This window comes from Nerophis ophidion, linkage group LG19 (genome assembly GCF_033978795.1).
Source record: "Nerophis ophidion isolate RoL-2023_Sa linkage group LG19, RoL_Noph_v1.0, whole genome shotgun sequence".
Classification (NCBI taxonomy): Eukaryota; Metazoa; Chordata; class Actinopteri; order Syngnathiformes; family Syngnathidae; genus Nerophis; species Nerophis ophidion.
In genome coordinates, this window is record NC_084629.1 from 19,414,536 (window position 1) to 19,427,900 (window position 13,365).

Below are 13,365 nucleotides of genomic sequence, written 5' to 3' on the forward strand. Positions count from 1 at the left end.
GACTTGTCCAGGGTGTACGCCACCTTCACCCCGGATGCACGCCGCCAACGCGACCCCAAAAGGGACAAGCAGTAGAAAAAAGGATATATATATATATATATATATATATATATATATATATATAAATATATATATATATATACAAACCCCGTTTCCATGTGAGTTGGAAAATTGTGTTAGATGTAAATATAAACGGAATACAATGATTTGCAAATCATTTTCCACCCATATTCAGTTGAATATGCTACAAACCCAACATATTTGATGTTCAAACTGATAAACGTTTTTTTGTTTGCAAATAATCATTAACTTTAGAATTTGATGCCAGCAACACGTGACAAAGAAGTTGGGAAAGGTGGCAATGAATACTGATAAAGTTGAGAAATTGTCATCAAACACATCAAAAACCCATTTATCAACAATACCAAGGAACGCTGCTGGCTGCGCTGGGCCCGAGCTCATCTAAGATGGACTGATGTAAAGTGGAAAAGTGGTCTGACGAGTCCACATTTCAAATTATATTTGGAAACTGTGGACGTGGTGTCCCCCGGAACAAAGAGGAAAATAACCATCCGGTTTGTTATAGGCGCGAAGTTCAAAAGCCAGCATCTGTGATGGTATGGGGGTGCATTAGTGCCCAAGGCATGGATAACTTACCCATCTGTGAAGGGACCATTAATGCTGAATGGTCCATACAGGTTTAGGATAAACATATGTTGTTATCCAAGCAACGTTATCATGGACGTCCCTGCGTATTTCAGCAAGACAATGCCAAGCCACGCATTAGAACAGCGTGGTTTCGTAGCAAAAGAGTGCGGGTACTTTCCTGGCCCGCCTGCAGTCCATACCTGTCTCCCATCGAAAATGTGTGGCACATTATGAAGCGTAAAATACAACAGCGGAGACCCCGGACTTTTGAACGACTAAAGCTCTACATAAAACAAGAATGGGAAAGATTTCCACTTTCAAAGCTTCAACAATTAAGTTTCCTCAGTTCCCAATCGTTTATTGAGTGTTGTTAAAAGAAAATGTGATGTAACACAGTGGTGAACATGCCCTTTCCCAACTACTTTGTCACGTGTTGCAGCCATGAAATTCTAAGGTAATTATTATTTTCCCCCCAAAAAATTATGTTTAGGAGTTTGAACATCAAATATCTTGTCTTTGTAGTGCATTCAATTGAATATGGAATGAAAAGGATTTGTAAATCATTGTATTCCGTTTATATTTACATCTAACACAATTTCCAAACTCATATGGAAAAGGGGTTTGTATTATATATATATAGAACTTTCCTCCAGAAGGTCTTATCGTTGTCTATGTGATGTCAGATGAAACAAAAATTGAGCAGTTTGGCTACAAGGTGAGGCATTTAATCCCAGGAGCACCACACCTACCGTTAAGCATGGTGGTGGTAGTATTATACCGTGGGCCTGTTTTGCTGCCAATGGAACTGGTGCGTTATAGAGAGTAAATGGGACTATGCAAAAGAAGGATCACATCCAAATTCTTCAGGACAACCTAAAATCATCAGACCGGAGGTTGGGTTTTGGGCGCAGTCGGGTGTTCCAACAGGACAATGACCCCAAATACACGTCAAAAATGGTAAAGTAATGGCCAAATCAGGCTAGAATATATGTTTTGGAATGGCCTTCCCAAAGTCCTGACTTAAACGTGTGGACAATGCTGAGGAAACAAGTCCATGTCAGAAAACCAACAAATGTAGCTGAACTGCACCAATTTTGTCAAGAAGAGTGGCCAAACATTCAACCAGAAGCTTGCCGGAAGTTTGTCGATGGCTACCCAAAGCTCCTTATTGCAGTGAGACTTGCCAAGGGACATGTGACCAAATATTAACATTGCTGTATGTATACTTTTGACCTCGCAGATTCGGTCACATTTTCAGTAAACCCATAATAAATTCATAAAAGAGCCAAACTTCATGTATATTTTTTGTGACAAACTGGTATGTGCTCCAATCACTCTGTCACTTAAAACAAAGAGTTGGAGAAATTATTGGAAACTCAAGACAGCCATGACATTATGTCCGTCACAAGTGTATGTAAACTTTTGACCACGACTGTATGTATGTATGTACTACATATATATGTAGGTATGTGCATATACATGTATGAATATATATGTATGTATGTATGTATGTATGTATGTATGTATGTATGTATGTATGTGTATACATGTATGTGCGCGCGTGTATACCTCCCCACCACTAGTTGGCGCAGTGAATGTCAGAAGGAACCCTCCAAAATCAGACCCCTGGGGAACATGCTTCATCAGTATCATGATTCAAACATGCTCATTGTCGCCATTAATCTTGACTTCCTTATCTATATTAAATTAAGATAAAATAAGGATTTGTTTTTATTTCAGTCAAATTGATGCATTTCTGTTATAAACTAAAAAAAAAAAAGTGTTGCAAGTTGACCTATGTCTTTTTTTATTTATTATTAAAAGTGCAATGCTAAGCAGAGATGTACTTATAACACATTTATAGACAAATGATAATATTTATAGTGGCGGTGGAGATTGGGGGGGGGGCGCAATAAACACTTTAGAAGCACTGGATTAAATTAATTTGAATTCATTCCAATGGTGAATATTGATTATTAAAGGTGTGATTCTTCGGGCACCTAATGATTCGATCCAAGTATGCCTAGGGTGACAATTTGACTCAGAATTGATTCTTGCAATGTCTTTTTTGGTATGATGATTGCAATGAATGTTTTCAAAACAGATCACAGGTTAGAATAGCGCCTTCTGGTTGCGTGGAGATGGCTTAAATCATTTTTTTTTTTTTTTTAAAGATTCTTATTATACAAAAAGGAGAAAAATAGGTTAAAAAAATGAATATATATGTTTTTTTAATTGATTTTTGAAAATAAAACATTTTCAATCGGGATAAAAAAGAATCGCGATTCATTCATTTTTTTGTCCATTCCTATTGAGTGAATATTTAAATCGTTGTGACTAAACCAATCAAACCAGTACGTCAAGGCACCACCATATTGACAATGACGCTAAGGAGATAAAGGTCAGCAGATCGAAGGTCATGACAAGGTCGAGGACAAAACAGTTTTGCATCATTTGTGAAACCGACGTCCTGCAGTTTCCTGTTGCACGCCTGCTCCTTTTCATCTCACTGCACGTGTGTGTCAAGACAGTCAAAGGTATCGGTTGTCACGATACCAGGATTTCACTGGTCGATACCGATACCCAGGGCTTTCCTAGCTTTGCAATACTTGTTTGATAATTAAAATAAATAAAAACAAACTTGGGTACCCTCAGATTCACTACTTTATTGAAAACTGCTTCAAAGATTCAAGTATTTAGGATCACTGTGCTTCAATATTTGTTTTCAGTTGAAATATCAGTATCAGTCACCAAGAAGAAACTCCACATTGGAAAAAGAACAACAGTGTTCTATAACAGTGGTTCTCAACCTTTTTTCAGTGATGTACCCCCTATGAACATTTTTTTAATTCAAGTACCCACTAATCAGAGCAAAGCATTTTTGGTTGAAAAAAAGAGATAAAGAAGTAAAATACAGCATTATGTCATCAGTTTCTGATTTATTAAATTGTATAACAGTGCAAAATATTGCTCATTTGTAGTGGTCTTTCTTGAACTGTTTTGAAAAAAAAGATAAAAATAACTAAAAAGTTGTTAAAAAATAAACAAATGGTTCAATTATAAATAAAGATTTCTACACATAGGTTAAAGTGCCCTCTTTGGGGATTGTAATAGAGATCCACCTGGATTCATGAAATGAATTCTAAACATTTCTTCACAAAAAAAGAAATCTTTAACATCATTATTTATGGAACATGTCCACAAAAATCTAGCTGTCAACACTGAATATTGCATTGTTGCATTTCTTTTCACAGTTTATGAACTTAAATTCATATTTTGTTGAAGTATTATTCATTAAATATATTTATAAAGGATTTGTGAATTGTTGCTATTTTTAGAATATTTAAAAAAAATCTCACGTACGCCTTGGCATACCTTCAAGTACCCCCAGTGGTACGCTTACCCCCATTTGAGCACCACTGTTCTATAACATCTAAACAAACAATACTATACTTATAAATATGCTCATAAATAACAACAATAGTCAAGTATTTTACATTCTGCAAAGAACAGCAGTGGTGTGGCACCTTTAAGTACATAAACTGTCAATATTGTTAGTATTTATGTTATGAATTTTTATTTAAAAAGTCTAAATCATATATTCAAAGACATGTGTTTTTATTTGTTTTTAGTGTGAACATTTCAGCATTTTCTCACTATGCCTTTTTTGTCTATTTTTTTATTTTTTTCTTACTGTATTTCAAACACTTTTTTTATTGAAGAGTTCTTCAAAGTGTTAAGAGTTTCAAATCACAGTAAGTTAAAAAAAAATTCCACCGAATATCCGTATTACCCACTATGAAGTAAGTTTACAGTACATCGACAAAAGAACAACAGTGTTCTACAACATCTTATTAGATTTTTAAAAAAATACAGTACTTATAAATATGCTCATAAAGGACAACAATAGTCAAGTATTTTACATTCTGCAAAGAACAGCAGTGGTGTGGAGCCTTCAAGTACAGAAAACAATATTGTTATTGATATTTTTTCAATATGGTGGTAGTCTGACATGTCATTTGTAATGACAAATAAAAAGACTAAAACTTATATTCAAAGAAACATATTTGTATTTTTATTTTATATAAGTATCAACATTTCAGCCTTTTCTCATTGAGTTATCCCTTTTTGGTTTATTTTTACATTTTTGCCGAATTTTTTTTATTTCTACAAAGTGCCAAGAGGTGCGTCGATCAAATGGCCCGCAGACCACACCGTGCCTTCTTGGTTGAAAAAAAAAAGTAAAGTGACTGTGTTGAAAGTGTTGCCAAACGACAAACGAGTGTTTTTATGTTGTTTTTTTATAAAAAGTTTGCTTTCACAGTTTTCTGCCAATTTGGTAATGCACATTCCTTGGGCTTGTGGTGGCGGATTTCCACTCTAACTTTGTTGTTCGCTCGTATTTGATTAGCCAATAAATGCATGACGCAAGATCTGATACCAAGTAAATTCAGGCTGGTGTCGGCGATAGCGACCGGTTACCAATACTTTGTGCAATAATAGGCTACAGCACCCCCCGCCCGCCCCACCACCCCCCCGAACCCTGAAACAAACAAGCAATGGATAGATGGATGGATGGATGGATGGGGTCTGCTAAAATTTTAAAAGTTATGTATTTTCAAATAATTTAAAAAAACTAAAAAAACAACAGTAAAAATGTAAGACAAAACAGCAGAAAATCGAAATGTAATGAGAAAAAAATGGCATTGTTAAACTAATAATTAGAAATAATATATTTAGTCGCAACACAAAGTTTTGTCTTTAAATATACATATGTTTTTTTTTTTAAATAAATTAAATATAAAAATGGACCCCCATACTTGACTTTTCAGTGTGGTTTAAAAACTTTAGAAACCCCTGATCTAAGATATTAGAATATAATAAAATATACTTTAAACAATGTTTGGTTAATTAAAACATTATACTACGTGAAAAATGACAACAGTCATAACAAACACTGTTAAATGTGTAACTGAACATTAATATGTTTGTGCGGGCAGAATTTTTGACACACTTGTTTATGCAGTTAAACAACCGTATTATTATAATTTTTATTGTATTATTACATGGGGGGAAAAACAACAGTAAAAATGTAAAAAAACACAAAACAATTGGAATGTAATTAGAAAAAGCTGAAATACTTAGTCACCTATAATACTATAGTACATAGGTGACACAATATCTGTTTTTAGTATTTAAAAAAAATATTAATGTGGCCCTTGGTGGAAAAAGACAGACACCTCTGAACTAAAACATTAAAAGTATCGATATTTTGATTTCAGGATTGATACTCGAGCATAAAAATCTGGTATCAGCGGTATCAAAATTTCAGTATCGATTACTATGATACAGCCCTCTTTTATTTTAATAATTTACTTCTACTCGTTGAATATAGCAACATTTTCCACTACAAGTGACACAAAATCTGTGTTTTGATAACTTCCATCCATAAATGTAAATACTTTGAATATTTGGGAGTTACCTTATAAAAAACTCATCATGTCTTATTACATGTATTCATATATTTGTTGGTGTTCGACCAGGGGTGTCAAAGTCAAGACCCGCGGGCCACACCCGCCCGCAGCCGTTTTGCACGCACCAACACTCCATCAGTGTTGGTGCTAGGAATTTTCAAAATGGGGGTCCATCAAGTCATAAAAATGGGGACCCACAGTACATTTTTGGGGTCTGGCTTTTTTGTAACCATTTTGAAAACAAACAATAAATATATACATTATCCTGTTATCTCTCACATTCTATATTGTGTTTTGGAAAAAGATGGTCATAAATGTTACATAATCCTTTTTTTTTTTAAATACAAAAGAAAACAAATGTGTATGCATACGTAAATTCATTCAGTTATGATCCTTCCTGGATCTCAACTTTACCGCTGCAGGTGTTTTTTACTACATTTTTATTGTAACATTTCAGACTGTTTATTATATTTTTGGCCAAATAAAGAAATAGAAAAAAATCTGCAGTTGTCTTTATTTTTTAGTTTTAATACCATAATAGTCCGACCCACGTGTGCACGGACTTTCCTCTCTGCGACCCCTGAGCTAAAATGATTATGACACCCCTGTATTAAACTGTTTGTTCGCTTGTTAGCAACATAGCTCAAAACGTTTTGGTCAAATTATGACAAAACTTTCAGGAAATGTCAGCCAACAGCATAACTAACACTTTCAATCAGCACTCTAACTGCATGTTAACACTTGCCAACAGCATGCCTGAGTAGTGAATTTTAGGATATTTTTTTTTGCCTCCTTACCAAATATAGTGGGTACAGCTGAATGATAACCAACATGACAAGGATTAAAGATTTGAATAATCACAAATATTGATTGATTAAGAATAATAATCATTGCACTGTGGAGCATAACAAGAATGAAATGATGAATGCATTGAAACAGAAAATAACAAACGTGTATTTAACTGGATTGATCTCATTTTGTGGCATAATTATTTTGTATATGAAATATAAGTACAACTTTTGTACAATATCTATTGTGTACGGTGTGGCGCAGTTGGGAGAGTGGCTGTGCCAACAACCTGAGGGTTCCTGGTTCAATCCCCACCTTCTATCATCCTAGTCACAGCCGTTGTGTCCTTGAGCAAGACACTTCACCCTTGCTCCTGATTAGCGCCTTGCATGGCAGCCCCCACCCGCCATCAGTGTGTGAATGTGTGTGTGAATGGGTGAATGTGGAAATAATGTCAAAGTGCTTTGACATTATTACAAAAAAAAGGTAGAAAATCAATAAATCAATGTTTACTCATATAGCCCTAAATCACTAGTGTCTCAAAGCAAGTATAACCCATTTTACTATTTTTTTTTTTTTTTACATTACAAACCTTTGCCATACTGAATAACAGGGAGTGTAAGAAAAAAAACCTGTTAGTTTTTGGGGGGTAAAATGTAGTATTTACTTCAGAAATAATATGAATGAATATTTAATGTGTTGGATATGTATTTATTTACCTCATGTTTCTAGTAACTATAATATTTTTAAGTTTAACTCAAAGTCATAAGAAGTTACTGGAAAGAGTGATATATTTTAATCAATTGGTATATAGCAACTTTATTTGTATTATTTTGGTGTTAAAAATATATATTTTATTAATAATTATGTATTGCTATTATTGTTTTTGTTTTTTAGATAATTTCATACTTTTTGAAAAACCATAAACGTTGCATGACTGTAAAGGAATGTATTATTTGCCGACCCGCGGCTCTTCAGCGCTGTGGAGCATTTTCGAAAATACATGAAATTTAAAAAAGATGAAGGGAAAAATTTATTTTTTGTTTTAATATGGTTTCTGGAGAAGGAAAAACATGTCACAGACAGTCCTAATTGTTAGAAATCCCACTGTTTGTATTAAACATGCTTCACTGATGAGAGTATTTGGCGAGCGCCGTTTTGTCCTACTAATTACGGCGGCCCTTGAACTTACCTTAGTTTTACATGTACAACTTTCTCCGATGCTGCCACGGAAAGACGTGTTTTATGCCACTCCTTTGGCTCCTTTCGTCAACCAAACCTTTTATACTGTGCAGTAATGCACAAAAGTGAGCTTTGTTGAAGTTATTGACTTGTGTGTAGTGTTAATCAAGCATATTTGGTCACTGCATGACTGCAAACTAAACTATGCTAACATGCTATTTAGGCTAGCTGTATGCACATACTGCATCATTCTGCCTCATTTGTATTATTAATGTAATGTTGCCTGCATTTATGATAGTTGCGTATGCGCCATGTTGTTCCAGACTACAACAAACATTATCATGTTGTTTCAGACCACAGAAAATGTTGCCCAGCTTGACAATAAATGTAATAAATCCATTACAAAAAGACAGCCCGCCGTTTCCTTTAACTTGGACACACACGTCTGTAACTTTGGTCAATCTAAGACAGTCATTTCCAGGAGTTTTCTCACCCTCCGAGAAGTTTACTAATGTTTTTCAATGTTGTAAAAATGTGTACAGCAAATATTACATTTCAACGATTTGCGTCAGCTTGCAAAACATAGTCATTCAGATAGTAGGCTAACATAGACACTTACATCATGTGTTGTCGTCATTGTAACACTTACATAAGACTTTTAAAGTCATCTTGATAGTAGGCTAATATAACTAATATAAACACTTACATCCTGTGTTGTCTTCATTATAACACGTATATAATACTTTTAAATTCATCTTGATAGTAGGCTAATATAATGAAAATATACACGTGTTGTCTTCATTGTATCACTTATATAAGACTTGAAATTAATTTTGATTGTAGCCTAATATAGATACTTACATCATGTGTTGTCTTCATTATATCACGTATATAAGACTTTGAAAGCCATCTTGATACTAGGCTAATATAACTAACATAGACACTTACATAATGTGTTGTCTTCAATGTAACACTTATATAGGGCTTTTTAAAGTCATTTTGATAGAAAGTTAATATAACTATTATAGACACTTACATCATGTGCTGTCTTTATTATAACACATATGTCAGACTCTTAAAGTCATCTTGATAGTAGGCTAATATAACTAATATAAACACTTACATCATGTGTTGTATTCAGTTTTTGCGGCTCGAGAGAGATTTTGGGTCCAATATGGCCCTTTCAACAATTTGGGTTGCTGGCCCTTGGCCAACGATATGTGTGTTGCGCCACACCAGTGGAAATCAAAACAAAAATAACAAGTTTTATAGATGCATCTAAATTTAGCATCGGGAAGACGTGTGACCAAGTACTAAAGAGTGCCCGTCGTTAACGGGTCTGCTGCACTTCCTGTTCTATTCCAAGCACAACAACTTGACTGTCCTCTGAGCCGTTATTGCAGAGAGAATCTCCTGGGTCGCCTTCTGGGCACATGAACTTGGCAGCGCATAATTTGACGTGCCAAAAGCTGCACACGCTGGGCTGCTAAAGAAAGTCACGTGTGATAATACCAAATAGGGATGGGCTAAAATCTATATTGTGATATGCAGTGGTCGGAAAATTACTTTTGAAATGTAATTCGTTACAATTACTTGTTACTTTTCTAAAATAAATAAGTGTACAGTGGGGCAAAAAAGTATTTAGTCAGCCACCATAATTTACAAATAAATTCTTTAAAATTCCTACAATGTGAATTCCTGGATTTTTTTTTCACATTCTGTCTGTCACAGTTGAAGTGTACCTATGATGAAAATTTATTTTAAGTGGGAGAACTTGCACAATCTGTGGCTAACTAAATACTTTTTTGCCCCGCTGCATGTACAAACCCCGTTTCCATATGAGTTGGGAAATTGTATTACATGTAAATATAAACGTAATACAATGATTTGCAAATCCTTTTCAACCCATATTCAATTGGATGCACTACAAAGACAAGATATTTGATGTTCAAACTCATAAACTTAATTTTTTTTGCAAATAATAATTAACTTAGAATTTCATGGCTGCAACACGTGCCAAAGTAGTTGGGAAAGGGCATGTTCACCACTGTTACATCACCTTTTCTTTTAAAAACTCTCAATAAACATTTGGGAACTGAGGAAACTAATTGTTGAAGCTTTGAAAGTGAAATTATTTCCCATTATTGTTTTATGTAGAGCTTTAGTCGTTCAACAGTCCGGAGTCTCCGCTGTCGTATTTTACGCTTCATAATGCGCCACACATTTTCGATGGGAGACAGGTCTGGACTGTGGAGGGGCCAGGAAAGTACCCGCACTCTTTTACTACGAAACCACGCTGTTGTAACACGTGGCTTGGCATTGTCTTGCTGAAATAAGCAGGAGTGTCCATGATAATGTTGCTTGGATGACAAAATATGTTGCTCCAAAACCTGTATGGACCATTCAGCATTAATGGTGCCTTCACAGATGTGTAAATTACCCATGCCTTGGGCACTAATACACCCCCATACCATCACAGATGCTGGCTTTTGAACTTCACGCCTATAACATTCCGGATGGTTATTTTCTTCTTTATTCTGGAGGACATCACGTCCACAGTTTCCAAATATAATTTGAAATGTGGGTTCGTCAGACCATAGAACACTTTTCCACTTTGCATCAGTCCGTATTAGATGAGCTCGGGCCCAGCGAAGCCAGCGGCGTTCCTTGGTGTTGCTGATAAATGGGTATTGCTTTGCATGCCAGAGTTTTAACTTGCACTTACAGATGTAGAAACCAACTGTTGTTACTGACAGTGGTTTTATTAAGTGTTCTTGAGCCCATGTGGTGATATTCTTTACACACTGATGTCTGTTTTTGATGCAGTACGGCCTGAGGGATCAACGGTCCGTAATATCATCGCTTACGTGCAATGATTTTTCCAGATTCTCTGAACCTTTTGATGATTTAACGGACCGTAGAAAATAAAATCCCCAAATTCCTTGCAATAGCTCGTTGAGAAATGTTGTTCTAAAACTGTTCGACAATTTGGTTACAAATTGGTGACCCTCACCCCATCCTTGTTTGTGAATTACTTAGCATTTCATGGAAGCTGCTTTTATACCCAATCATAGCACCCACCTGTTCCCAATTAGCTTGCCGGCCTGTGGGATGTTCCAAATAAGTGTTTGATGAGAATTTCTCAACTTTATCAGTATTTATTGCCACCTATCCCAACTTCTTTGTCACGTGTTGCTGGCATCAAATTCTACAGTTAATCATTATTTGCAAAAAAAAATGTTTTCAGTTTGAACATCAAATATGTTGTCTTTGTAGCATATTCAACTGAATATGGGTTGAAAACGATTTGCAAATCATTGTATTCTGTTTATATTTACATCTAGCACAATTTACCAACTCATATGGAAACGGGGTTTGTATGTATGTATATGTGGGCAGCACGGTGTAGGAGGGGTTAGTGCATATGCCTCACAAAACAAGGGTACTGAGTAATCCTGGGTTCAATCCCAGGCTCGGGATCTTTCTGTGTGGAGATTGCATGTTCTCCCCGTGACTGCGTGGGTTCCCTACAGGTACTTCCACTTCATCCCACCTCCAAAAAACATGCACCTGGGGATAGGTTGATTGGCAACACTAAATGGACCCTAGTGTGTGAATGTGTTTGTGAATGTTGTCTATCTGTGTTGGCCCTGTGATGAGGTGGCGACTTGTTCAGGGTGTAGCGCGCCTTCCGCCCGAATGAAGCTGAGATAGGCTCCAGCGATGCCAAAAGGGACAAGCGGTAGAAAATGGATGGATGATATATACTGTATATATTTCAAAAGGAATTATGTCTTTAGGATACTTTTTAAACTTTTTATATAGCTGGTGTACACAGATGAGAGATGTTAATGAGAGAAGAGTGTAGGGGTGTGCGCATTGAAAAGGCGGTGCTGGTTGCCATGTGAAGCCTGATGTCAGAGAGGGCGCGCTCATTGGCTGTTTTGGCTCAGCATGGTAGCCCAGGTGGGAATGGAAGGAGATTGTTGACTGCAGCGGCGGTGAAATGTTTTTTTTACTGACAGTTAATAAGAGATTGAACAATGGCTGTGTCCACAAACGGGGTATAGTAGAATTATTATTGTTGATGACTGTCGCTTTATTTAATGTTCATTATTCCCTCGTAGTAGTAGTAGTGGCAGCGTGTGTAGTAAAGAGCTACTTCCTAAAGTGAACTTGCTGGGATATATATATATATATATATATATATATATATATATATATATATATATATACATATATATATATATATATATATACATATATATATATATATATATATATATATATAAAGGGAAAAAGCAGTAGAAAATGGATGGATGGATATATATACAGTGAGGCAAAAAAGTATTTAATCAGCCACTGATTGTGCAAGTTCTCCCACTTAAAATGAGGACAGAGGTCTGTAATTTTCATCATAGGTACACTTCAACTGTGAGAGACAGAATGTGAAAAAAAAATCCAGGAATTCACATTGTATGAATTTTAAAGAATGTATTTGTACATTATGGTGGAAAATACGTATTTGGTCAACCATTCAAAGCCCTCACTGATGGAAGGAGGTTTTGGCTCAAAATCTCACGATACATGGCCGCATTCATTCTTTCCTTAACACGGATCAATCGTCCTGTCTCCTTAGCAGAAAAACAGCCCCAAAGCATGATGTTTCCACCCCCATGCTTCACAGTAGGTATGGTGGTCTTGGGATGCTACTCCGTATTCTTCTTCCTCCAAACCCGACGAGTTGAGTTTATACCAAAATGGATACATGGATGATACAGCAGAGGATTGGGAGAATGTCATGTGGTCAGATGAAACCAAAATAGAACTTTTTGGTATAAACTCAACTCCTGTTTGGAGGAAGAAGAATACTGAGTTGCATCCCAAGAACACCATACCTACTGTGAAGCATGGGGGTGGAAATATCATGCTTTGGGGCTGTTTTTCTGCTAAGGGGACAGGACGATTGATTCGTGTTAAGGAAAGAATGAATGGGGCCATGTATCGTGAGATTTTGAGCCAAAACCTCCTTCCATCAGTGAGAGCTTTGAATGGTTGACCAAATACTTTTTTTCCACCATAATTTACAAATAAATTATTTAAAATTCCTACAATGTGAGTTCCTGGATTTCTTTTTTCACATTCTGTCTCTCACAGTTGAAGTGTAGCTATGATGAAAATTACAGACCTCTGTCATCATTTTAAGTGGGAGAACTTGCACAATCTGTGACTGACTAAATACTTTTTTGCCCCACTGTATATATATATATAT